Genomic DNA, 26,892 nt, shown 5'->3' on the forward strand with positions numbered 1-26,892 from the left:
TAGTTACAAGGTAGTCTGTGATGTAAGAAACACTCGGTTTCAAACCACATTTTTAAAACTGTTTTTGTTTCACTGCAGTTTTAAAGGGTACCCCGACTACTGCGGCATGTTGGCGTTATAAGTTTTACTTGGGTATCAGCTATAAAAAGGTGATACAAAAACACTCCAAATGTTTTTGTTTTTATTTAAAAAAGCCGAAAATCCGTTCACTAGTAGGCCGCCATAGTTAATTATGTCTCAATGCATTCTGGGTAGTGACGTGTATAGGTTGTAGCCTGTTGTAGCCTAGGCGCTATAGCAGCTTTGTTTATTGTTTTTCCAAACTTACCGGCTAGCTAGCTAAGTTTTGACAGTAGTGAGATGAACACGTCTGCCGTTCAGCCTTTTCAGTTTGAACCTGAGCGCACTGTAGGATTAAATCAGGAGAATAACGACGTGCATTAATGTCTGTGCAGCAACTGCTTGCCAATGCCAAGTGAGAACGACAGCGTTTGCAGTAATGAACTCTACTTTTTGTCACTTTTTTTTACTATATATTCTCATCAGAATCACAATCAGCTTTATTGGCCAGGTTTGCAGTGTAATCAGGATGCTCTCTTTCTTTCATGCGCTTCATGAGGCACACACACACACACTAGCGCACACACACACGCAAGGTCTTTCGCTCTCACCCTCTCGGCCGTGCGCGCTACACGGTTTGTAGCGCAGTATGTGTGAGCTCTTGCTCGCTCGCTCTAGATTCCAGGAGATTTGAACTAATTTGCGGGCATCAGGCAGCCGCTATCAATATGCGGGAGACTCCCGGATGTCTGCAGTTGCCGCACAGACACCATTTGTTTTGCCCCACTCTCGCTTCCTCAACTCTCGGATAATCTTTATTTTCACCTATCGTCTTCCACGTTATTCTCCTGATTTAATCCTACAGTGCGCTCAGGTTCAAACTGAAAAGGCTGAACGGCAGACGTGTTCATCTCGCTACTGTCAAAACTTAGCTAGCTAGCCGGTAGGTTGGAAAAACAATAAGGCTACAACCGGCTACAACCTATACACGTCACTACCCAGAATGCATTGAGACGTAAATATGGCGGTCTACGAGTGAACGGATTTTCTGCTTTTTTTAAACATTTGGAGTGTTTTTGTATCACCTTTTTATAGCTGACGCCCACCTTAATCTTATATGAGTCTGCCAGATCTGTTTTTCCCCCCAGATAATAGATAATAATCTAAGTAATCCAAGACATCTATTTCATACTATAAACAGGCTTCTTACAGCTAATGTTGGTACCTCTCTGCCTGTTTCAAATCAGGGGTGTAATGATTTTCTTCATTTTTTTAGCTCTAAAATTGATAATGTTTACAAAATGATTCATGCTATACCTGTTTCCTCTTCTATACAACGCTTGCCTTGTTTCTCTGGCACATCCTTTTCTATCTTTTCTGAAATTGACTCCGAGCTGCTCACTAGGGTGGTAACAGGTATGAAAGTTACCACTTGCTTATTTGATCCCCTCCCTACAAGCCTGTTTAAATCCTGTTTTGACTCATTGTGTACAGTTGTTCTTGGCATTGTCAATGAATCTTTGTGTTCTGTTGTTGTTCCAGCAGAAAACTGGAAACTTGAGAACTGCTGCTGTAACGCCTGTTCCAAAGAAGCGTGTTGCAGAGTTGGATAACATAAATAACTATCGCCCTATATCAAATCTTCAATTTCTGGCAAAAATTTTGGAACGTGTTGTGGCTTTGCAGCTACATAGTCATCTTGGTCAAGGTCACCAATGATCTGTTAATAGCCTCAGATTCTGGTTCTCTTTCTATTCTTATCCTCCTTGATCTTAGTGCCGCTTTTGATACTGTTAATCACAATCTTTTAATCTTTTACGTCTGGAAACTGTCTTTGGTGTTTCTGAGACTGTTTTAACCTGGTTTAGATTTGACCTCTCGCATCGTAAACAGTTTGTTTGTATGAACGGTTTTCGGTCTGAGATTGGCTCTGTCCGTACAGGTGTTCCTCAAGGTTCAATTCTTGGCTCCTTGCTTTTTAGCATTTACATATTTCCACTCGGACTACTACTAAGATCACTTGGGCTTAATTATCACTGTTATGCAGATGACACTCAGATTTATATTCACTCTAAGCCTGGTCAAAATCTGGATGTTCCTTTTTTAACACATTGTATTTCTGAGATAAAAACATGGATGTCTCAAAATTTCTTGTGTCTCAATAGTGATAAGACAGAGTTCTTGCTTATTGACACTCCTCATCAGCTTCGTAAGGCTGGTTCACTAATTTTTAACATAGATGGCTCTGATTTGGAGGCACAGACTAAGTAAAAAAATATGGGAGTTATATTTGATCCTAGTCTGTCCTTTGACTCTCATGTGCGGTGCATTGTTAAGAACTCTTTTTTTCATCTCAGAAATATTGCCAGACTCCGCTCTATGTTACCCCTCTCGGTGACTGAAAGGCTTATTAATACTTTAGTTTTTTCTCGCATTGACTACTGCAATGCACTTCTTGCTGGGGTTCCTAAAACCACACTGAACAAATTACAATGTGTACAAAATTCTGCTGCTAGGATCTTGACTGGAATCAGAAGAAATGAGCGTATTACACCGATTTTAAAGTCTTTGCACTGGCTCCCAGTCAGGTTCCGAGTTGATTTTAGTTTATTTTATTTTTCCTCTGAGTGTTGTATTTTAAATTTGCTTGTTTTATTATGTAAAGCGCCTTGAGAAGCTGCTTTTAAGGCGCTATATAAGAATAAAGTTATTATTATTATTATTATTATAAGGCCAACATGCTGCACTAGTCGGGGTACCCTTTAAGGAGAAAATACTCAGCAATGGTGTTGACTCAAGAATTTGCACATGGTTTGTCTTAAAACATTTTAAAAACACCAGATAGACATATAAACAACATTTAAAAACTTGATTTTCACCACTGGGGTTCTTTAAGAAAATTGTACCCTAAAATCTATTTTAGATAACTGGATGGCACTCACTGAATTAAACACGCAACCTACTATGGTGTGACGATGTGACGACAATGCGGCATTATTGCTTGTTGCATACTGCATATACTTTCACATACTGTCTTTAAGAATAGAGTGCATTCTATAGTATGCACTGCACAGTATGCCATTCCTTTCTGCACTCAAAAGGAAATGTGGTTGAAGTGACAGCCAAAAGATGTCATGAAGGATGTATGAAAGACTTAAACATTACTTACTGAATCATAAATCATTTTTACCTTTAAGGATGTCTCCCTAAAGAGAGATTTAGCTCACTTCTGATGCCGTTTTATGTCTTTAAAGGGTGGTAAACAAACACACAAAAAAGAGTATCTGGTGGTGTTACAAGTAAACAGGTTGACGCATATCAGAGATAGTTTAGTGTAATCTGTATTCTGCAGACTGACGGACCCCTTGAAGGTACCTGAGAATTTCACTCAGTCAAAGAGATAAAATAGTTTGAGATAAATACTAAATATACTGTTCCTGTGAAATCAGTCACACAAAAGTTTGCTAGAGCTAACAACTTCATGAATTTTAAGTGAAATGCTCCTGTAGGTTTTGCTCTCAGTTTAAATATGAGATCCATGAAGAACGATCGTGTTTACGTGGAGACCTAAGGTACGAACACCTAAAATGCCATCCGGGGTTATTAATGCGATGTCTTTCTCGCAACAGATTCCATCCTGTCATGAAACATGATCGCGTAGGATTTCCTTACAGTTACTTGAAGGTTTCTGTAGAAGTATCCTGATACCGTGTGTGTGTTTTTAAGCTCTTATCAGCATGTCAGTGCCTGGCCTGCTGGTTATTATTTAGAGCTTCCACTGTTTCTAAATGTACTTGTGTGAAGCTAGTCAAGTTATCTCTCACTCCTAAGTTTGTTTGGGATAACACTGAGGATTTTGAGCGCTCCAGTGCCAGGGGCCAACATCTGCATGTCTGTGATATGTCGGAGAGAGTCAATCCTTTGCTTTTAGCAGGATATTTTGGGCTATCCATTTATTATTAATTTTTTTTTTGAATATGTGAACCGAATTATTTTTATGTGTTCGATTCTACTCATGGTTCTTAAACATCTGTTGATGAGGATTGAACACTACTTGATGAAATATTGTAAGACACCTCAGACTGCTCTGAAAAAATGCTGTTGCTTTGGAAATTTTTTTTTTTGAGGTAGCTTTTAAAGAGAAGAGCTTTGAAAACTTTTTTGGTAACACTGTAGTTTAGGGTCCAATTCTCATTATTAACTAGTTGCTTATTAGCATGCATATTGCTAGGATATTAGCTGTTTAATAGTAATTATAAGCCTTATTCTGCATGACCATATGCCACATCTCTTAATCCACCCAATACCTAAACATAACACCTTACTACTAATAACCACTAAATAGGAGTTTATTGAGGCAAAATTCATAGTTAATAGTGAGAATTGGACACCCTATATTTATTTATTTATTGTCAAAACTTCCACAAATTCATAAACATGAAATTGTTTTGTGTACATTTGAATAGAAAAACATTTCATGTAAATATATATGTATATAAATATATACAATATATATTACTGAATTATTAAAAAAGTCTCATCAGACTCAAATGCTGTTCAGTGCAGTATTCTCAGCTTAGTTTACCATGTTTATATCCATTCTGCAGAAGTCCACTCATTTCCCTCCAAATCAGTGCTGGAAATGTAGAAAACGTCTGGGCCTGAATATGAGCTTCCATAAAAGTAATCTTAATGGAAACGTCAAATTGAATCAGAATTGGAGCCAGAATCATTCAATTCTTTACGATTCCCATTGCTAGTTTGGGGTTTAATTTAGTTGATTCGCTCATGTTCATTGCTTTGTTTATACCTAGCATTTCTTCAACTTGAACATTTGTTACTTAATGTCAGTTGCACTATAGTTGGTATTGTTTTAAAATAAGCATCTGCACAAAATCACAGAAGTGAATCGTTATCTATAGTCGTGTAAGGATTGGCTTCTTTAATTATAGAAAAAATCACTTTAATATTCTCCACAGGGTTCCAACATTAATTAAATTTTAATTCACAGGCTTTCTATGTTCAGTTCAAATTACCATAATATTTTCAATTAGGACCAACTGCATGACTACTTAGATCATTACTCACACTTAAAAGAACACGCTTCGTTTTATGTGACGAATAGCTGCGTTTCGGGAATATAACGTTGTATCAAGTTCAGTGCATTACCTTAAATGCGTAAATGTGTGAGATTAATAACTGTCAGATGGGGTGGTGAGTGATATGTAAATTGTGTCTGAGACTTTTATAATTTTGTATCGCTCTGAATAATTAAGTTCATTATCATTCTGTTAGACCAAATCTTCCCAAACAACACTCTGAAGGGTAATGACAGATAAAGATAGCGTAATTCAACCTGATTCTTCCACTTGTATCGTCCTCCCACTTTCCGTCTCAGAAAGCTGCTGACAAAAGGGCGGTCGACGACTGCAGAAGAGAAGTTATCAAGCTTTGCGTTCTGTACTGTAGTCTTTTAATGAGAGAGCTTCTGCGATGCCCGCTCGCCGCGGCTGCCCATGCGATGACCCTGTTCTAGCTATCGACACAGACTTGTCCTTTAGTCATCAGCTATAATGAGTGGACCAGCTTTTTGGACTGAGGTAGTTTGTGCTCGGGAGAAGTTTTTTCGTGATTAGATGGCGTGAGATAGTAATTACTCCATGCAGTGTGCAAAAATAGAGCCAACTCTACCTCATCAATGAGAATGCAGTGACATCTATTAACAGGATTTTCTTCACATTTTAACATTTTGATTTAATAAGGGGCAGCTCCTACTAGGAGTGTGCAGTATAACCAAAATCTAAACTCAGTTGATTATTTGGAACTTAATGCAAACCATGATGCTTAAACTGTCTACAGTCAGGTTCATTACAAACCAAAAGTTTTTAATGCATTTTACTTATCACAGTTTCAACAAAAATATTAAACAGCAAAAAACGTTTTTAACATAATAAGAAGAACCAAAAGTCCTCTGAAAAGCCCTTGGAGAACAAAAGTGTTGTAGTTTGATCACAAGTTTCCGCCCACCCAAACTCCCCATGCATATGTATTAGAAGATGAAACCCGTTAACTATTCACTGACGCGTTCATTTATCATTGGCATCAAGTTATTATGGCCAAACAGTGCATGCATGACTGGAGCCAATTCATCTTCTGCCTACATGCGCTCATGCCCTTACCTCTGATAAGGAGAAGTGTCTTCGGACAAACGAAGAAGCCCTGTGAGAACCTCATTCTAGCGTAATTATCAACCCGTGAATCTGTGGCCATTGACAATGACCTTGCGTGTGACCTGATATACTTGCTGAAGTCAGATGTTTGCATTTGTAAGAGGCACAGAAAACCGCATCTCATCTACTCCCATCCCACTACATAAATAGATGTTTGATGTACTGTAATGACTAGCATCATACTTAATTGCATGAAAGGAAAATAAGCAAGTAATTGACCTCTGAAGCTGGAGGATGAGCAACACGCTTGCCACTAACCAACCGATTTTGAGATGCAATATGTTCCTTCAATAACATTTTATTGAACAGATGCTTTTATCAAAACCTTTGCTGTTATTGTACTCGTGAACAAAGCTACTAGATTCATATAATGAACTTTTTTATATAGTATCGACTCTCTTAAATGCCATAATATTAACTTGTAACCTGTAACGCACCAGCTGCCATGAAGAAGTCTCAGTATAAAGGGGTGTTTTCATGTTGTCATCCACGCTGGGATGCTTTTGCGTTTATTTTTATGCAGAACAGGAAAATAAGATCTCGCTAGATGGATGCGCTACATGACAGGTCAGTGATAGCAAGGTAATTGTTTACCTCAACAGATCACTCAACCTCAACACGCACGATCAGTCAGATGACCATGGAGAAAACAAGATGCCTGTTAACTCTGATAGTCAGCTGTTACAATGTGTAACTCCCACAGCAGTGAACGTGTCAAAAACGGCCCTGCTGACTGTAAAGTCAGGCACTTATACAGTATGTTGTGATTTTTGGCTATTTATACACAAGATCTGTTGCAGAACCTAGTGAGCTGTGTGTTATCTACATAGTCAGCTTACTTTTAAAGTGCCTTCTGCTCTGATAGTGTTGGACATTAAACTAAACTAATGACTTAAAGGGATAGTTCACCCAAAAATGAAAATTCTGTCAGTATTTTGTCTCCCTCATGTTGTTCCAACCCCATAAGAACACGAATTATGATATTTTTGATTAAATCTGAGAGCTGGATCACTCCTCCATAGGCTTCTAAGGGATTGAAACTTGCCAGCCCCGAAAAGTTATTAAAGACATGGTTAAAATAGTCCAAGTGACTACAGTGGCTCAATCTTAAGTTTATCAAGCGACGAGAATACTTTTTGTGCGCAAAAAACAAAACAAAAATAACAACTTTATTTCAACTATTCATTTCCTTCTTTGTGGGCCTCGAGTCACTTAACGTAGTGTAATAGCGTAGAGCTACGTCACACGTAGGCTCACTATTGGCCGACGCTGGTCATGTGTGTGATGCTTGTGACGTGCATCACTGAAGCTTACGCTATTACACTAGTGAACTGACTCGAGGCCCACAGAGAAGGAAATGCATAGTTGAAATAAACTTGTTATTTAAAAAAAAATAAAATAAATTGTGTTCCGAAGATGAACAAAGGTCTTACGGGGTTGGAACAACATGAGTAATTACTGACAGAATTTTCACTTTTGGGTAAACCATCCCTTTAATTCGGAAACAAAAATATAAGACATGCATGAACACAATGCGAAATGGCACCATTTTTGGCTAGAACAAATGGTTTGGTAGTAGGGTATTTTTAACACCTATATTTTTCTCTACTCATATTACAGTACAAATAAAATGGTAGTGGTGCTGGAGCAATTTAGCAACAGGTGGGACGGAGAGCTTGCTGCCGTTGAGGACCGAGCGGCAGTGTGTTTGGTAACCGGACCAAGAATTTGTTTTTAATGTTAAACATAACTTTAATCATAAAATAAACAAATTACAAAAGCCCCTTACGGACGGCTGCCGCCGCATATAAGCATAATAAAAACACAACATAAAGTCCAGGCCTGGTCCTCTCTCATCCTTCACCGTTATCACTGCTTCTGTCCTTCCGGAGCTCCTCCGTGAGACTCGAGACCGTTGTGATGCGCTGGTGACTCTCATTAACACTCGCTCCACCGGCCTCGCTCCGTTCCCAAGGCTCTCGGACCCTCTTGCTTGCCACAATTACATTTGAATATAGATTATTAATATTTATTATTAATCGTGTATTAATTCTAATATATTTTGATCAGACTGCCAGAAGATAAGAATTTTTTTACACAAGATTGATTTTAAAATGCAAAATAATTCAATTCAATTCAATTCAATTCACCTTTATTTTTTCCCCAAGGGGCGATTAGTTTTGCTGCAGTAGCAAAGAAATTAACATACAAAAACATGACAACAAAGACGACAACATCAACATCGATTTAAATACAAAGTCAAACAAATGAAAAAAAAACATACATAGAATTTAAATACAATTATGCTTTATATGCAAATGTTACCTATTCTTTACAGAGTTAAGCAGAGAAATCGCAGAGGGTACAAAGGAGAATTTAAATCTATTTGTTTTGGCTGGTGGCTGACTGAAGCGAGAACCAGAAGGCAGCATCTTAAATTCAGCATACAAGGGGAGAGAACTATCAGACATGATGGATTCTGCCTTTTTGAGTACATGTCTATTGTACAGTTCAGTTAGTTTTATCTGCTGAATCCCGATGATTTTGCTGCTAACTTTATTTACCATTGCTAATATGTTTTTCTGTTTTAAACTAAGAGAAGCATACCAACAAATACATGAAAAAGTAAAAATGGACTCAATAAAAGATTTGTAAAACAATGGCAGGGATCTATCCACTTGAAACTTAGCTAGCTTTCGCAGGCAGAGGCATTGCTGACCTTTCTTACTCAGCATGTCTGTGTTTTGTTCAATAGTTAGCTTGTTATCAATAATAATTCCCAGGAACTTGTTCGACTCAACAAATTCAACCTCTTTTCCATCTATAATCGTCTTTTCGGAAGTCGGCTGATGACGTCTAAAATCAATGCACATGTCCTTTGTCTTTGTTACATTTAAGTCTAAAAAAGCTTCTTTACACCAGTTTAAAAAATACGATAGTACAGGGCCGTGAGATGTTTCAGTGTTGTCCATTAAACTTACTATGACTGTGTCATCTGCAAACTTTATGATATAATTATTGGACAGTTCACTACGGCAATCATTAGTATACATAATGTATAAACGAGGAGAGAGGACACAGCCTTGAGGGGAGCCGGTTGATGTCACTGATATTCCAGAAAAATGTCCATTTACTCTCACTCTCTATGTCCTGTTAGTGAGAAAGTCCAAAATCCAGCCCACCAAGTTGCAGTCCCAACCGAGATTTTTTATGAGCTTCTGCACCAATAAATTGGGCTGGATGGTGTTGAAGGCAGATGAGAAATCCACAAACAACAGTCTGACACGATTTTTGTTACCCTCTAAGTGCTTGTATATGAGGTTGAGCAGAGTAATCATTGCATTGTTTCCAAGATGATGAACTGGATGGCTCTCACATGCAACATGGTGAGGTCATGATGTGACAATATAGCATACTGTTGTTTGGAATGTTTGTTACATACTGTAATGTGCTCTTTCACTCAGTTTTCTAGGAGTAGTATGCAGTAAACAGTAGAGGTGCACGATTCAGAAAATGTCACGATTTGATTCAAAATCGATTTTCGATTCAAAAACTATTCTCGATTCAAAAAAACGATTCACAGTATGTAAATGTAGTTTGCTTTTACCTATGTGATTGATTGCAGTAGACATACAATTTAAAAGAAAAGAAACACAACAAAATTAAATGTAGTTTGATATTACTTTATATGTCTTCATTCAAAAATAAAACTTTTGCAACTAAAAAATGCAAAGTGCCAAGCTTTGGCCAGCTTTCAAATACATTTAATTCAAGTTTAAAATAAAACTTTAAAGCTAAATGTTAATGCCTTTTTTTATTTAAGTGCTGTAGTCAGATCAAACAAATCAAAATTTGCTTTCTGCAAGCCGCCCGTCACTGTTCTTTTGTCTCTTGATATAGTTGAGGTATCGCTTTTTTGGTAAAAAGGTGACAGGATGGTATAGTATACCTAGGCTCAATTATGTGCAGTATATATCGAAAGCCTTCATTGTCTACCAAGGTGTTGGAGCGCAAATCTTTTGAAATGCAATAGGCTATGGATTGAGTTATTTTCTTTGCCCGTTCAGAGTTTGGTGGGAGTTTAGAGCTTTGAAAGAGAGTGCGTTGGTTGACTGGCAAGTTAGTTACTTTAAGTTGTTGTTTGTCAACGTCTTTAATGTTAATCTCTGGGTGATAGCATACCACGTGATTTCTCACGTTTGTGGTCTTTCCAAAATACTTAACTTTCGCTTTGCAAAGCCTGCATATAGCATGATTCCTATAAATTTCCATCTTTCCCTCAAGATTATAAAAGCTGAAATGTGCCCAAACTCTCGCCTTCAATGAGGATGGAGCAGGTTGTATAATTCTTTCTGTGAGGTTTGCCATTGTTTGTGTCGACTCACTTCTGCTGCACTTCTTCTTTCGGTTATGACAAGAGTGTGCAGGCGTCAGTGTGAATTCGACACAGCACCATCTATGGGAATGGCGAGCTAAACTCATTTCAGGAAAATTGTATACACACCATTACAAAATAAAAAATATGAATTGATTTTGGAATTCTATGAATCGATTTTGAATCGGTAAAGCTCGAATCGCGATACAAATGTGAATCAATATTTTTGCACACCGCTAGTAAACAGTAAGTATTCTTAGCCAGTGTTCCCGCCGAACTCCACTTTCACCCCTTTTAAACGCCCCATCTGACTTCACTATTGAGCAAATTTACAGGAACGCTAAGTGTTTGTTCTTGGCAGATTGCACGTTCACAGATTGCAACTTCATTTGATAATATCACACACTTTGCCTGCAGCCGTATTCAGAAGCTGGTGCCGTGCTTCAGGATTTACATTTCCCACTCATGAGAATTGCTCAATCCCTCTGAGACATACAAAACAGCTGAATACATTCGCTCAATCTCCTTTTCTGAGATAATGTGTCCTATTGGATCTATGCCAGAATGCCTTACACCAATTGCTCAAGAAATCATGTTTGCGTCTGATTCTGACTGATGTCAGATGCAAGATCTTGTTCATGATCACAGACCGAGATCTTCCTCTGGTCGTTTCTTTAGGAGATCAGCTTCCACTTTTGCTGTGAAAATGCTGGATTGGAAATTTTAAAGTTTTTTTTTATTAAACACTGGGATTGTCATGGGATTGGAGAGCGAACCCAAACGCAGACAATTTGCAGACTCTAAATGTTTATTCTGACACAACAAAAAACAAAAAAACCCACGAGGGGGCAAAACAGGACGGGAGCAGAGTACAACTAAACTAAGACACGATGACAAACAAAGATTCCGACTTGACAAGAAGCAAACTCACAATTCTAATTGAACAGGACTTCAGATAAAATACTCACAGGGATATATACGCAAAAATAGACAATGTACCGACACAGGACAGCAAACACAAGGGGATTAAATAGGGAGACACTAATGACAAAGACAGGTGAAGCTGACTAGACAATAATGACGAGACGAGGATAACAAGGGGGCGGGGTAACGTAACGAGACAACACAAGCACATGGCTCAAAACAAGACCATGTGCTTGCACACAAAACATGATTCTGTCATGATCCTGCCTCAAGACAAGAGAAAATCAAGGACACGTGGGCAGAATCATGACAGAACCCCCACCTTAAGGAGCGGCTACCAGACGCTCCTCAAGGGGACATCAAACACGGGACATGACAGACTGAGACATTGACACAAACCAACAAAACATGACAAATAACAGTAACGGCAAACACGAAAACACAACAACAGGGTTAGGATGCAACAATAAAAATAACAAACAAGGAAGAGGTGGCGGAGGAAACACAGAGTTCATGGGGGGTGGTCCAGGGTGGATGGGTGTGCTGGGGGTCTTCGGAAAACGGGCTGAGGGCGAGGAATCCGGGCAGGTTTGGATCGGGACACATGAGGAGTCTCGGAAGAAACAGTCCGGGGTTGATTAGGGACAGGAGGAACAGTGGACGACGGAGAGGGAATCACGACAGGGGAAGCTGAGGGTGGCGAGACAAGACTTCTGACTGGGGAAACAGCGGGAAAAGGAACAGGACACATAACAGGGGACGTAGCAGACGGCTGTGGAGCGGGAACAGAACTCACTGAATCAGACTCAGCACACATGAAAACAGACTCGGATGAAGCGCTCAAATCAGACTCGGAAGAAGCGCTGTCTGCAACGGGCTCTGTGACTGCAGCGGGCTCTGTGACTGCAGCGGGCTCTGTGACTGCAGCGGGCTCTGTGACTGCAGCGGGCTCTGTGACTGCAGCGGGCTCTGTGACTGCAGCGGGCTCTGTGACTGCAGCGGGCTCTGTGACTGCAGCGGGCTCTGTGACTGCAGCGGGCTCTGTGACTGCAGCGGGCTCTGTGACTGCAGCGGGCGAAGAACGGGAGGCTCCCCTCTTCCTCCTCTTTCTCATAGGTCGCGAAGCAGAGACCATCGCCGGAGCTGAGACGGGTTGGGGAAGCTCAGCGGAAACCACCGCAGGTACAGCCAACTCTGCGGAGGAGGACTCTGACGCCGACTCCCACGACAGCTGTCTTCCTCGTTTTCCACGAAGACTGAAGGGGGTAGATGAAGTGCCAGGAGTCGTGAGGGAGCCAGCCTGGTCCCCAAGCGTCGCGACGCCTATAACACGACCCTCCGGGATCACCGGCAGACTAGCAGAGGGTGGAGAGCCTGTGGAAGAGGCCTGCAGATCCTCCCGGGAAAAGAGATCTCATAGACGGGCATAATCCCTCATGATCTGCTCACCCTGGGACGGGATAGGGCAAATGACCCGTTCACCGTTGGTTGGTGTGGACGACCAGCATCGCTCCCGGAACTCCGATAGGAAGGACATACTGTCTGCTGGGTTCTTTGTTGGTCGGTACATTCTGTCATGGGATTGGAGAGCGAACCCAAACGCAGACAATTTGCAGACTCTAAATGTTTATTCTGACACAACAGAAAACAAAAAACCCACGAGGGGGCAAAACAGGACGGGAGCAGAGTACAACTAAACTAAGACACGATGACAAACAAAGATTCCGACTTGACAAGAAGCAAACTCACAATTCTAATTGAACAGGACTTCAGATAAAATACTCACAGGGATATATACGCAAAAATAGACAATGTACTGACACAGGACAACAAACACAAGGGGATTAAATAGGGAGACACTAATGACAAAGACAGGTGAAGCTGACTAGACAATAATGACGAGACGAGGATAACAAGGGGGCGGGGTAACGTAACGAGACAACACAAGCACATGGCTCAAAACAAGACCATGTGCTTGCACACAAAACATGATTCTGTCATGATCCTGCCTCAAGACAAGAGAAAATCAAGGACACGAGGGCAGAATCATGACAGGGATATCAGCTTATGGTTAGTTATTTAATTCGTTGTTAAATACTAAGCATAAGCTTTTTTTGTTTAGTTTAAGTATAAGTACCAATATAAATAACACTAAATATGCTAAAACTTAATAAAAATTATAAAATAACCAAAAAACGTAAAAACATTATTTTTTACTAATACCGTAAAATGAGAATGAAAATGGAAAATATAAAAATCAATAATTGTATCCTTTAAAACTAGGCTGACCAGAAGTCCTGTAGTCCCGAATCCCGAATCCGGCCCTGATTGTCCTGAAAATTATACTAACCATGAACCATGAAAATGAAAATTAGCCCCGCCTCCACTCACTCTCACCAGCTCAGAGATCCACACAGTAATCGCTGCACAATGGTATCGCTCTTTACAACGTCGGACACATAACGGGAATTAATACGATTAGCTTTTTGCTTGACTCCATTATCAAACAGCTAATAATGTGTTGCTAATGTTAATATACCAGGATGACCTGGCTTCTTTTGAGACTCCCCTGTTGTAATTGGTTACAAGGGAGTTTATGACGTCAGAAACAGCAGCGATTTCAAACCCTGTTTTTGAGACTGTCTTTGGTTCACTGCAGTTTTAAAGAGAAAATACTCGGCAATGCCGTCGACTTATGAATTTGCACATGGTTCGTCTTAAAGCATATTAAAAACACCACATTGATATATAGAAACATTAAAAACTTGATTTTCATCACAGGGGGACTTTAAAGAGATCTCACTTTTGATTTTTCCCACCTTCTTTTGAGTCCTGGCAGGCTTGGTACATTTACTCAACGTTGTTTTCTTGGAATACTCGTTAATAGGAAATGGCAGGCTGGAAAGGGAAGCATCATCTACATGTTCTTAATGATTTCTGCTTTAATCTCAAGTCATCAAATGTGTGTTTTGCTTGAAGGGAAGGAAAGTGCTTTTGTTGGCAGAATTTGACTGCGCTGCGCCTCTGGTGCGGCTGAGAAATGCTGTTTCCACAGAACGACTTTTCAAACGGACGAGAGGTCAGCGGTCTGTGAGAAGACTTGTTGTAAGATTTCCTCAGCTAGAGACATACGCGAGGGGTGAATCTGATTCATGACAGCACTTCTAGACCTCCAGCACTGAAATATCTACATTTTCCTCCATCGCCGTGAGGAAATGATGCATGCACCCTCCCGCTATGAAGAAATCTGTCGGTGCCATTTGCAGTTCAGATCACACCGACAGTGTTTTGAAAATGAACAAACGCGCTCATGCTGTCAGCATGCACTTATAACAAACACGCACCGTTAGATGTCACACCACCGCATGCATGAGAATCGTGCAATCACAGAATCTTATGAACATATGCCCCGGTTATATTTCACTTCAACATTAAAAAGGAAACAGAAATAAACAAGGAAAGGAAAGTTCGTCAAGACAAACTTTGAACATTGCATCTCTGGTTGAAAGGTTATTTTGACATTTTTCCAAAAGTTTGACAGTTCGAAGAGAGATTTGAAGTTTAGCAACCACCCAGAACCATAATAGAAACCATCCAGAAACCATAATGCACACCTAGTAACCACTTAGAAACCACCCAGAATACTCTAGCAACTCATTAGCAATTTACTCGCATTCACCAAGAAAGCCATCTTGCAAGTCCTTCAAGTCTTCAAACTTCAAATCTCTCTTCAAACTACGTCAAACTTCTTAAACTTATTTAATCTGACTTAAAAAGCTCCAGTGCTGGAATAGAAACTAATGGCATGCAGGAACACAGTTATAAAAACATAGTAATTAATTTCAGAGAATATCAGACTGGCACATTCAAATTGTCCCAAAATGGCATTGTGCAGTAATGGAAGACGGTGTTTTCACAGACGCAGATTTTTAGTATCGCAGATAAATTCAAAAACGAAATGATGTTGTGTTACTCACAGCAACCAAAGCTGTCATAAAAAGAACTATTAGGATAACAGAATCCCTGGCTCCCTCAGAAAACATTATTTAGGTGGAGCGACAAACAATAAAGGAGGAATTAGATATTGCTAAATCCACAAAGCTGGGGTGACATTCAAATACCTCTTTTATTCCAGCATTTTATTGAAGTCTCGATAAGCATTTAATCCATAGAGTCTTATAAAAGCAATACAGTGTATAATGGGGATTTCTCACTGATCAAACGACCTTTACTTTCAATCTGGACTGAAAGTTGACACACAATTAAATTGGACTCCATTTACTTTTTCAACTCATGCTCCTGATCTTATTGTGAACAATTCATCGATGCATGCTAATATTCTAAAGAAAATAATCCTCATTGCTGACATAACTTGTCACGCCATAAGAAAAGTCATGCCAACCCTTGTCCGTTACTGGTTAATAATATAGTCAAGCTATTTAGTCTATTTAGGCCAGGAATCTTCAATCCTGCTCCTGGAAGGGCCACTGTCGTCCAGAGTTTAGTTCCATCCTGCTTCGGCACACCTACCTTTGTATTTTCAAGCGATCCTGAAGAGCTGATTCAGGTGTGTTTGATTAGGGTTGGAACTAAACTCTGCAGGACAGTGGCCCTCCAGGAGCAGGATTGAAGACCTCTGATTTAGGTTATTATAGTCTATAGCTGTTTACTTTTCGGCTACTGTTAAAGGAGTCTTTCCAAATAATCTTGCATGTAGTTAAAACAACAATTTAATGATAGATATGTAGGATAACTCATAAGAGCAAATGTTTAACGTGCCCTTATTCAGCTTTTTTGGATATTATCTTTAAAGGGATAGTTCACCCAAAAATGAAAATTCTGTCAGTGTTTACTCTCCCTCATGTTGTTCCAACCCCGTAAGACCTTCGTTCATCTTCGCAACACAAATTAAGATATTTTTGATTAAATCTGAGAGCTGGATCACTCCTCCATTGGCTTCTAAGGGATTGAAACTTGTTCCCCGAAAAGTTATTAAAGACATCGTTAAAATAGTCCAAGTGACTACAGTGGCTCAATCTTAAGTTTATCAAGCGACGAGAATACTTTTTGTGCACAAAACCCCCCCCAAAAATAACGACTTTATTTCAACTATTCATTTCCTTCTCTGTGGGCCTAGCGCATCACACACATGACCAGTGTCGGCCAATAGTGAGCCTACGTGTGACGTTCAACACAGAAACAACGCTATTACACTAATTTAACTCACTCGAGGCCCAAAGAGAAGGAAATGAATAGTTGAAATAAAGTCGTTATTTTTGTTTTTTTGCGCACAAAAAGTATTCTTGTCGCTTGATAAACTTAAGATTGAGCCACTGTAGTCACTTGGACTATTTTAACAATGTCTTTAATAACTTTTCGGGGTACAAGTTTCAATTCTTTAGAAGCCTATGGAGGAGTGATGAACTGCCCATGAACAATGTCTACTTTGACACCGCCCACAAACTCTGTAAGTTGTAGCTGAGACTGGAAGAGTTTGGTTTGTGTTGTTCATGTCGAGAAGAAGCTGTTTTCTGCGCCGCAAAAGCAAATACACTTCCAAAGGATGAAACTCGTGCTGGAATTGATACGGTAAAACTGACGCCATCGTTACTGTTAGTATCACTGTGTATCAAGTGCTGAGGAATCCTCCGGAGCTGAAGTTCAGATATGTTAATGGCCGTTTCATTTTCCAACACGCACTGTAAGTGATAGACCATTCACAACAGATTGGGCCATCTGACCAATCAGAGCAGAGTAGGCTTTCAGAAAGGAGGGGTTAAGAGAGACTGAATCCTTAATGGAACCGTTTTATTCACTGTAAGAAAAGAGCTGATGCTGCAATGTATATAATGGGAAAAGTAGTTGTGTTTTTTTTGCCCTTGGATGCATGTAAATCTATTGTAGGAGACTACAAAACAAAATTAGGAGCCTTTAAAATGGCATAATTATTATATATCATATATATAATATAAATTATTAATTCAATGAAGAAACATAAATGCAAATGTAAACAACAATATAATATTGTTTATATGTGAATAAACTAAGCATTATAGAAATCCTAGAAAGGATAAACCGCTCAGAATGATTTTTGGAGTGTTATGATCATGGTGGTGTTGAGTTGACAGTCTTGTCAAGTTTTGTAGTGCATTTTCTCTATCCGTGAGTGATGTGCAAATACACTATCTGAGCCATAACCAGCCGCTTATTGGTGCAGGTTCACTGCGCCCCCAAGAGAGAAAGGATTTGCATCTGTCTGCATACAAATGAGCGCTGTTGAGAACGTAATTGTGCTGCTGTGAATTAGCGAGACGAACTGCAAAAGACGACTCTGAAAACGATGTTTTGCATTCGATGATGCTACTCTAAAGAAAGCCAATCTTTTTGCAAGTGAAATCTTCTTAAAATGACCTCTGACTGTGAAATGCAAAGTGTACAGAGATAATTTTAATGAAATCGTTTCACTGGAATACACTAATGGAAGGTTATTGTAAAGGTTGTTACGTTTAACTCTCAGAAAGATATTATTGTACAGCTACATTTTTACATTATCTGAAGAAAACTGTGACTGAGTGGCGCTCGTAAGTCACTGTGCACTGGTGTTTTGGGTGGTTGCCAGGCTGTTGCTATGCAGTTCTTAGTGTTTTAGGTGTTCCCAGGGTGTTCTAAGTGGTTGCTAGGGTGGTTTCTTACAGGTTAAAGACAAGGTTTCTATCCACAACCCATTTTACAAGAAGTATAGAAAAATATAATGAATATGGGGTATTTCCCTCCTGGATGATTCATTAATGTTTCTTATTTTTTTCTGGTTCAACACAGATAAAATTATTTAAAGCTTCCCCTCGACACCCTCTTTGTATCAGCCATAAATTCCCATATATCTCTGCTTCCCGAGAAATTATGACCGCTAGTGGTAATCTGTATCAGGATGCTACTGCAAATTACATCTCATTCAAGTGAAAACGAATATATCCAGGCAGCGTTTGCAGAAATTGGATGCAAACAGTATCACTGGATATTACTACTGTATGAAATTTCTTGCGCTTCGCTGTGGGTGGCAGAAAAACAGCATCAAAAACAGTTCTATTAAAAGACCAACAGTAGCGCTTCTAAATCTATATGCATGGACTTTTAGCATATTTGCAAATTAATTTACAATTTCAGTTGTGTTCCTTTCTACCATCTATAAGTCATTAAATCAGTGCCGGAGGAGAAAATAAACACATAATGATTTTGACAGATCCGTGGCTTGTCTCTCCAGCCCAGCGTGAGTTTAATGTGACTGAAGACAGTTCAGATTCTGAATGGCAGAATAACAAAACATTTGAGAGATGCAGATTTTAAGTTTGTTTGGCTAGTTTGTAGATATGATCAGATTATGTATGTTTTGCACAATGCTTCAGTAAAAGTAATCTTAAGTATTTGAATTTGCAATTCAGTTCTTAAAAATCTAGGTGTCGGATGTTTTGTTTCTAGTTCACGGGTGAGATCTGAAATGAAGACAGAAGCCAGAGGACAGCTTCAGTAATATGGGAGACATTTATATTTTATTAAATGGCTTCATAACATGAGAGAGGGAAGCTCCTGATAGATATGCCCAGGGATGTATGGAATATTACTCACATCAATAATGGAGTGTCGGATGACACCTAGAGCCCACACAGGGCCACTGGTTTGATGTAGTTACGCCGTCACTGTCCAGAGGAGCACGCGGTCAACCACGGGCGTCGAAGGAACACAATACTTATGATATACTCACAGAGAGATGATAGACAAACACGTACACTTGCACTTTGCGGTGGACTTTAAATGTAAACATCACTTTACATCTTTTATCATTTGGTTTGTGGAGTTTTGCTGTAAAGCGTACTGAAAGGAGAGCTGACAGACAGCGTCGTACCACAAAACTCCATCTCAGCTGTAGCTCGAGCAACTTAACTGCAGCAGAACGATCCGTTTACGTCAACCCACGAGCTCAGTGAAGCATCTGTCTTTAAGACAATATGTGGGAGTCTAGAGGTTTCTGTGATATCAAGTTCAGCTTCCCACACTAAACTGCACATTGTCCACTGCTGAATGGTGTCCTGGTAACTTAGTTCCCCTTCAGACAGCTTATGATTGCACACTAGAGAGGTGACCTCTTTAGCACACAGCTGTTTGATGGCCCTTTTATCCTTTTCATGCAGTTTTTCTTCCTGTTCAAACGGCTTCAAAGAAAGCGCAGCAGCAACCGTCTGTGCATTAAAATCACCATGGATTAAGGATGTTCTTATATGATAAAGTGAAAGTTTTAGAGTTTATGAGCCAGTCAACTGGGTGAGACTGACTGTGTTTTCATGCACAAGAATATTCTGACATATGGTCACATTAATATTGTAAGCGTCAAGCAATATTAAGATGCACACTAAATCTCTCTAGTTTCCTCTGAAAATTTTGATATGTAAATCTGTATATTGTATATATCTGTATATTTTATTTTAACTGTGTATATGTGTCTGTGTATATATATATATATATTATATATATATATATATTCTATTTTTCTATTCATGCATTTTTTAAAATATTTTATATATATTTTACACATGAGACCCGTGTCAATAAAAAACACTTAACAACCTTTTCTGTTTTAAGTTAATTGACTGTAAATTTAATAGACTTCTATTGTGTTTTAAACGTGCTTGCATTTGCACATACCACAAACTATTCAGACGTAATACATCATAGGAATGGATAAGAAATCTTCCTGTTTTGTACATTTGAAGTCTCCCCTTGAGAAGCTCAATGTTATCTCTGTTTGTAGGTTGAGTTATGAGTGCAGGGAATACTGTCTGCAGATAATTCATGGCAAATCCAACTCGAGCGCTCACGTGGTCCCATGAGGAGGTACAACAATAGGCTAGTGAAAAAGTGAACAAACCCCAGAGAGATGACAGCAGTGACCAAATAAAACTCGAATGCGCAGTTTTACTGACGAGGCTTAAGCCTAGTCCAAGACTAAAATGCATGTTTGAGCTGTTGTAACTGAAAGCAACTTGATATCTTAAAATTAGGGATGTCCCGATACCACTTTTTCACTTCCAATACCGATACCAATGCCGCATCTTTGGCTATTTGCGATACCGATTTTAATCCGATATTTTTATTTTATTCTATTTTATTCTTGAACTAATACTAGGGCTAATAGAATATATGGAAGCACTTTGCTCAATTAGCAACCTAAAAACATCTCACTCAAATGGAGAACAAATACTTCTCCAGTATATAGTCCAAAACAACAGTTGATTATGAAAGACTGCCACCCTTTATTCTAACACTAAAAAAATACAGGCAGGCTGTAGGCTACTTCAGTAGGCTACCAACGGGTTTAAAGTTAATCATTAACAAGCTTTAAAATTACCCATTGGTCCGTGTACTTTTGCGTCCATTCATTTTTCCTTTTTAACCCGTAAAACGAAAAATTAACGGTTGTTGTATTTTTAAAATGCAAAGTTGAACACCAACATTTTAATTTGAACTGTATGCACACCAAATGTTACGCAAAAAAATATCGACGTAAGTTATATATAAATAAGTTATTTTCTGTATTACCAGAAATGATAGAGTATTTTAAGTTGTTTCCACTGTTGAAAGGAAAACGGAAGTGTTCGCGCCCGCGTTCCATCTCCGAGCCATGCAGTGTGCGCTCCAAACTGTGCACAAACCCTTGCTGGGATGCGTCAAAATCCTGTGTAGCATACTGTTTACAGTCTACGGTTTATAAACTGAGGAGACAGATTGCAAAACCGTGTTTATAGTACACCGAAGGTAGTGGGATGGAGTGTCTGTTGTGAGTTTAGGGGGGCACGTCAGCCAGAGATGTGTGTGTGTGTGTGTGTGTGTTTGTGTGCGCGCGCGCGCGTGAGTGAGAGACTACTGAACAGAGGGTCGCCGAAAGAAGGATCTGAAGTGCCGGTGTTTCGGCTACAAAAACCCGCCGAACTGATCCGAAACCAGCCCAATTTTTATCCACCCGCCCAAACCAATTTTTTGCCTGCAAAATAGATTGCAAAACCGCCCAATATGCGAGCAACCACCAAGAAAAGGTGCTAACACCAATTCTCGCCCAGGACAACTGGAAGCTGCTAGGGACTGGAAGATGCTGGCTGATCTTGATCAACGGCTTATTTTTCCACCTGAGATTGCCACCACTAACCTACGACCAGATATTGTTTTGTGGTCTGGATCAGCTCGCATTGTTCAACTGATAGAGTTAACAGTGCCATGGGAGGATGCGATAGATGAGGCATATGAGAGGAAGAAACTGCGTTATGCTCATCTGGCCACTGAAGCAGAACAGCGAGGATGGAGAGTCCAGGTTTATCCAGTGGAAGTGGGTTGTCGAGGTTTTGTGGCACACTCTACAACCCGGTTCCTCAGAGACGTCGGATTCAGTGGCCAAGAGTTGCGTTGCACAGTAAAGAACTTATCTGAGCAGCAACTGGCTGTGGTTGAGACGGAAAGATTCTAGCTGGCTGTGTACAGGCCGCCATGCTACGGTTTCTTAGAATTCTTGAAATCTTGAAGAGTCTGTTGGTTTATTTGTACAGGTTGTATAGTATTTACAGTCATTACGTTCCTGTGTATATTGCGTGAATGACAGGTGGTTGGGCAGATATTGTGTTTTGCGGTAGGTGGTATGCCATACGGAACCGTTGCCACTGAAACTGCATATTAACGCACCAGTGGGGCTCGACAGCCTTAGTCAAACGGGTTGGCGTGTATGGTTGGGTTGCGGAGAGATTGTGAGATTGTGGTTAGGTCTCAGCAGCAGGAGGGATGTAGAGGTCAGTAAGCTGGGCTGAGTTGAGTGGGGGGCGGAGGGGGGTGACTCTGGGACGCCAGAGTCACTGTCGAGCCCTCTTGAGGTGTCGTGGGCTAGTCGACGAAACACTGAGGATGGAAGGTGCCCACTTGAAGACCCTAGAGATGTCCCCTACTCAGCTCAATCCAGACGGTTGTCATGAGGGGACTGCACTGTGGTTGCAGCCGTTGTGTGTGCTGACGCGTGTTAACACTAGACAGAAGGAGATTTACATCACCATATGGAAAGAAGCGTAAATGGATGGAGAAGCATAGGTTACTGTAAAGCTATGTCTTAGTTGGTGCTTATCTTGGCGAAAGCCGAGTACAAATCAGCATGAAGTTTTAACATCTACTCTCGTGTAATGGAAATCAAATCACCATTTTGGCTCTAGTTCACGCACGCATGTGCCGCCATTTTGGCTCGAAATAACTCCAGTTGCAAATGTACATTTAACTCGCTTAAACTTTATCATCCAAATACAATCAACATTTAAAACCCTCTAGAAACACTTCTAAACTCTTTTCACATGAGTATTTTCTCTCATTTCACTTCAAATTCACATATTTGTCACTCGTGTATAACCCGATATATCACTCATTACCACTGCATGCATATTAATAAAACTAACAATCTTTTCCAGTAACCCATCAAACATCAACATGTTTGAAACACAGTGTTTAACATCAGTTTCGACCAGTTTTTGAATCGTTTTTGCTCACCTGTAGAAAAATAAGCAAACACTGTGAGACAGGAGTACTGGCTGCAAACTCTGGCAAAGTTTAATTAACTGAAGCGCCCGGTGCAGTACCTTAATTTAACAGCGCTAAACGCCCTCTACAGGAGACAATAATAACAGCAACATTTTCTTTACCTACAACCAAGAAGGTAACGATGAATTGAACCATCAATTAACAAATGTTGAAGGCCCATACATTTATGAACAATAAAAAATTTTTTAAAAGGGGTGTCCTTTTTCCCTTTTATTTTAACCTATATACATACATTTTTCAACCTACTACACATTGTTGGATATGTATCGGATCATATTTTTTCTCCGATCTAGCCATCTGGGCCAGTATCGGCACGATACCGATGCTGTGGATCGGATTGGGACATCCCTACTTAAAATATGTCAGTGCCATTGTTTCATCTCAAGATGAACACCAGTAAAGTTTTTTCTAGGGCACGTTTATAAAAACTACTTAAGTGCCCTGATTGAACGAAGGCCTAACTCTGGCTCAATTAAAGCCCTGTCTGTGAAACCAGGCCTAAATATGGCGTTTGGACCTTTAATTTTGATGTGCTGCAGTATAACCCAACAGTTTGCTTCTGGAAATGAAAGCGTAAGCGTAAGTTCTACCAGAAAGACTCCATTGCACGTCACTAATTTATAATTCCACACTACCAATCACAGCTTGACATTGAATATAAAAGACTGATCCTACCTTTCCATGTTGTTGCCCGCAGGTGTCGTAGCAAAGTTTTCGATGCCAATTACGCTTCCATTCAGTTCGCAGAAACAGCGCGGCGTTCACTTACTCGCGTTTCGATACCAAACATAACAACACAAGTCACATCGTCGATTTTGATCTTAGCAACTTTTGCGATGCGCGAGTGCGACACACTTGTGTGAGAAACAAGCGTGTGGCAGCTTTTAATCTAATGAGAGTCGATCTCCACTCAGCGTTTTTTCAAAAAGTTCCCCTTTTACTATGATTAAACTTCATTCAGGTAAGTATATTAACTTGCTACTCTACTGTTCCCTTCAAGCGGTGAAGTTCAAATGTGGTGATGTGGTAGCTTTAAAATAACTGCCGATACTGCAGTCTGCAACGCAACATACTGCAACGCTTTAAACAGTAAACAGTGGGCCCATTGAAATGGTAAGTGTATGCAAAGATTCATGTAACTGAATCGTCGATCCCACGCACTCACAGCCAGTTGCAAAATACTATCAAATGGGTTGCTGAATAGATTTAAATCAAGCTTAAGAGTAACTTTGTTATTAAATCACAGTATATGCCATATATTACAGCTTGCGCTCCTCATCTGCTCACTCACCTTTGCGAGAGACGAGACGAATTGCCTTCAATCTTAAAGGTGCAGTACCTATTAAGGCTAACTTATTCAATTCGTTTTACGCCCTTCTCTGAATTTGTTATTGTTTCGGTAATGCATTTATGGAGATGTTTTTTCAATCACTTCCCGAGCGCCGGAAAGATCTCGACTTATACCTAGATGATTGCAGACTTCAACTAATAAAAGGGGGCACACTATTTGATCTCAGCTCGTTTTCTGTAAATATAACTATCTCTTATTCAATCATAAATCAACAGCAATTAATAGTTCAAATATATATATTAAAAAAATATATATATTATGTCTTCAATGCTTGAAGTTCGTGCGTCGTGACTTTGCAGATGTTGTTCGTGCTTTAACAGCAACATTTCAGAAAGTGAAATCCATTTAACCCCCTTTCTTACTTCCCATCCTAAATGTTCTTTTCTCTTCCTATATACATATTCAGATTGTAGCCATGTTTTAACAGCATGCATGATCATGCATCCAAGAAAAAGCGTTTTCTAACCGTGTTTTACAGGTTTATGCGATCAGGGGAATTCGCATCCGTTTCAAAACATTTTAATTTGGCTCGTGGCTTGTCTATTTCCGATTTACGTCTTTCTCCCACCTTTTAAATGTATTTAAGTTTTCGAAAACAGATTCTTCTGGAGTCTCTGGCGTTATTACTATATCTAAAGTCTATAATTCCTATTGCCCTTATACCTCTATGGTCATATCTCAAAGCATGACCACACTTCAATACTCCCCTTTTTTCATATAACCGAACGGTCTTCCAATGACAAAGCACTGGTTTTGAACCCATGTAGCTTCCTCCTTAATTCTCCGGTCCTTCTCCACATATATACACTGGGCATTCCTTTCGTTCGGAGCCACAACAACAGTAGCCGAATGCGGCGTTCCCGACTCCCCTATCCAAATGCTCGGCAGATGGTCATCCACAGCATACAAGACCTACATCAGATCCGACACGTATTTTCTACTAAATGCTCAACAAGCCCTCTCAACCGACATTCGTGGTAACATTTTTTGGCTAGCTACTGGTGGTGGTTAACAATCCATACATCTATCATACGTCTGCTTTTCGCTGCTAATCTGTTTAGTTACACGCAGTCAATCGCGGCTTTCTTTATTTCGTTCTTTACCATCAACTCATCCCATAATTGTTTAATGAAGAATAGCTTTGAAAATACCATAATAACAACGCTCCAAGGTTATTCGTATCCTTGCTTGCTATGTCTATCATGACTTTCGTTTCTGATTGCTGCAATATTTTTAAGCCTATCACAGCTTCTGAAATTCTACGATTACTGCCATTTTATGACCAATCTTGGGCTATTTCATTAATGTTATCGAAGTTTTCGACTTGATTTCGTTCTCGACGCATGAATTCTGCCTATCGAGGCATAACTTGTGTGAGCTTTCACGATTGTAATCCAAAGCCAAATAATTCATGGCCGATCGCGGGCTTCGTTCATAAATGCATATCGTAGCTTTCCTGGTTGAATCATCTTAACATTTTATCTCAGCCTATCGCGGCTCCTCGGAAAAGTCTCCCTGGCTTCAGCCTTTATCATAATAAATATAAGGTCAATCATGGACCTATTTTACGAATACTGGTATCGTTTCACTGCTAAACGTAGCCTATTACATTAATGCTATCGAAGCTTTCGACTAATCTCAGTTCTGATGCATGAACTCAGCCAATCGAGGCATCAGCCTATCTAGGCTTCACTATTAAACAAGCTTTCATGATTGTGCTCTAAGCCAAATATTTCGTGGTCGATTGCGGCCTTTGTTCATAAACGCATATCGTAGCTTTCCTGATTGTAAACATTCCAATGTCATATCTCTGCCTATCGTGGCTCCTCTGAAAAGTTCAGCTTTTTATCATTATACATGTAAGGTCAATCACGGACCTATTTTACGATCACTGGTAATGTTTCATTGCTAAACGAAGCCTATTACATTAATGCTATCGAAGCCTTCGACTAATCTCAGTTCTGATGCATGAACTCGGCCTATCGAGGCATCGGCCTATCGAGGCATCGGCCTATCGAGGCATCGGCCTATCGAGGCATCGGCCTATCGAGGCATCGGCCTATCGAGGCATCGGCCTATCGAGGCATCGGCCTATCGAGGCATCGCTATCGAACAAGCTTTCATGATTGGAACCCTAATGACAAATATTTCATGGCCGATCGCGGCCTTTGTTCATTTATGCTTATCGTAGCTTTCCTGATTGCATTCATCTAATGTCATATCTCTGCCTATCGTGGCTCCTCTGAAAAGTCGCCCTGGCTTCAGCTTTTTATCATTATATATGTAAGGTCAATCATGGACCTATTTTACGATCACTGGTAATGTTTCATTGCTAA

The 26,892-nt window shown here is 39.9% G+C and overlaps 1 long non-coding RNA gene across 1 annotated transcript in view; it reads left to right on the top strand.

The window, feature by feature from the left end:
- LOC143750597 (uncharacterized) overlaps nucleotides 1-26,892 on the top strand; it is a 108,157-nt gene that overhangs the window by 45,269 nt on the left and 35,996 nt on the right. The window lies entirely within an intron of this gene.

The sequence above is a fragment of the Siphateles boraxobius genome, unplaced genomic scaffold (assembly GCF_051911475.1).
Source record: "Siphateles boraxobius isolate OS27281-9 unplaced genomic scaffold, OSU_SipBor_1 25, whole genome shotgun sequence".
Lineage (NCBI taxonomy): Eukaryota > Metazoa > Chordata > Actinopteri > Cypriniformes > Leuciscidae > Siphateles > Siphateles boraxobius.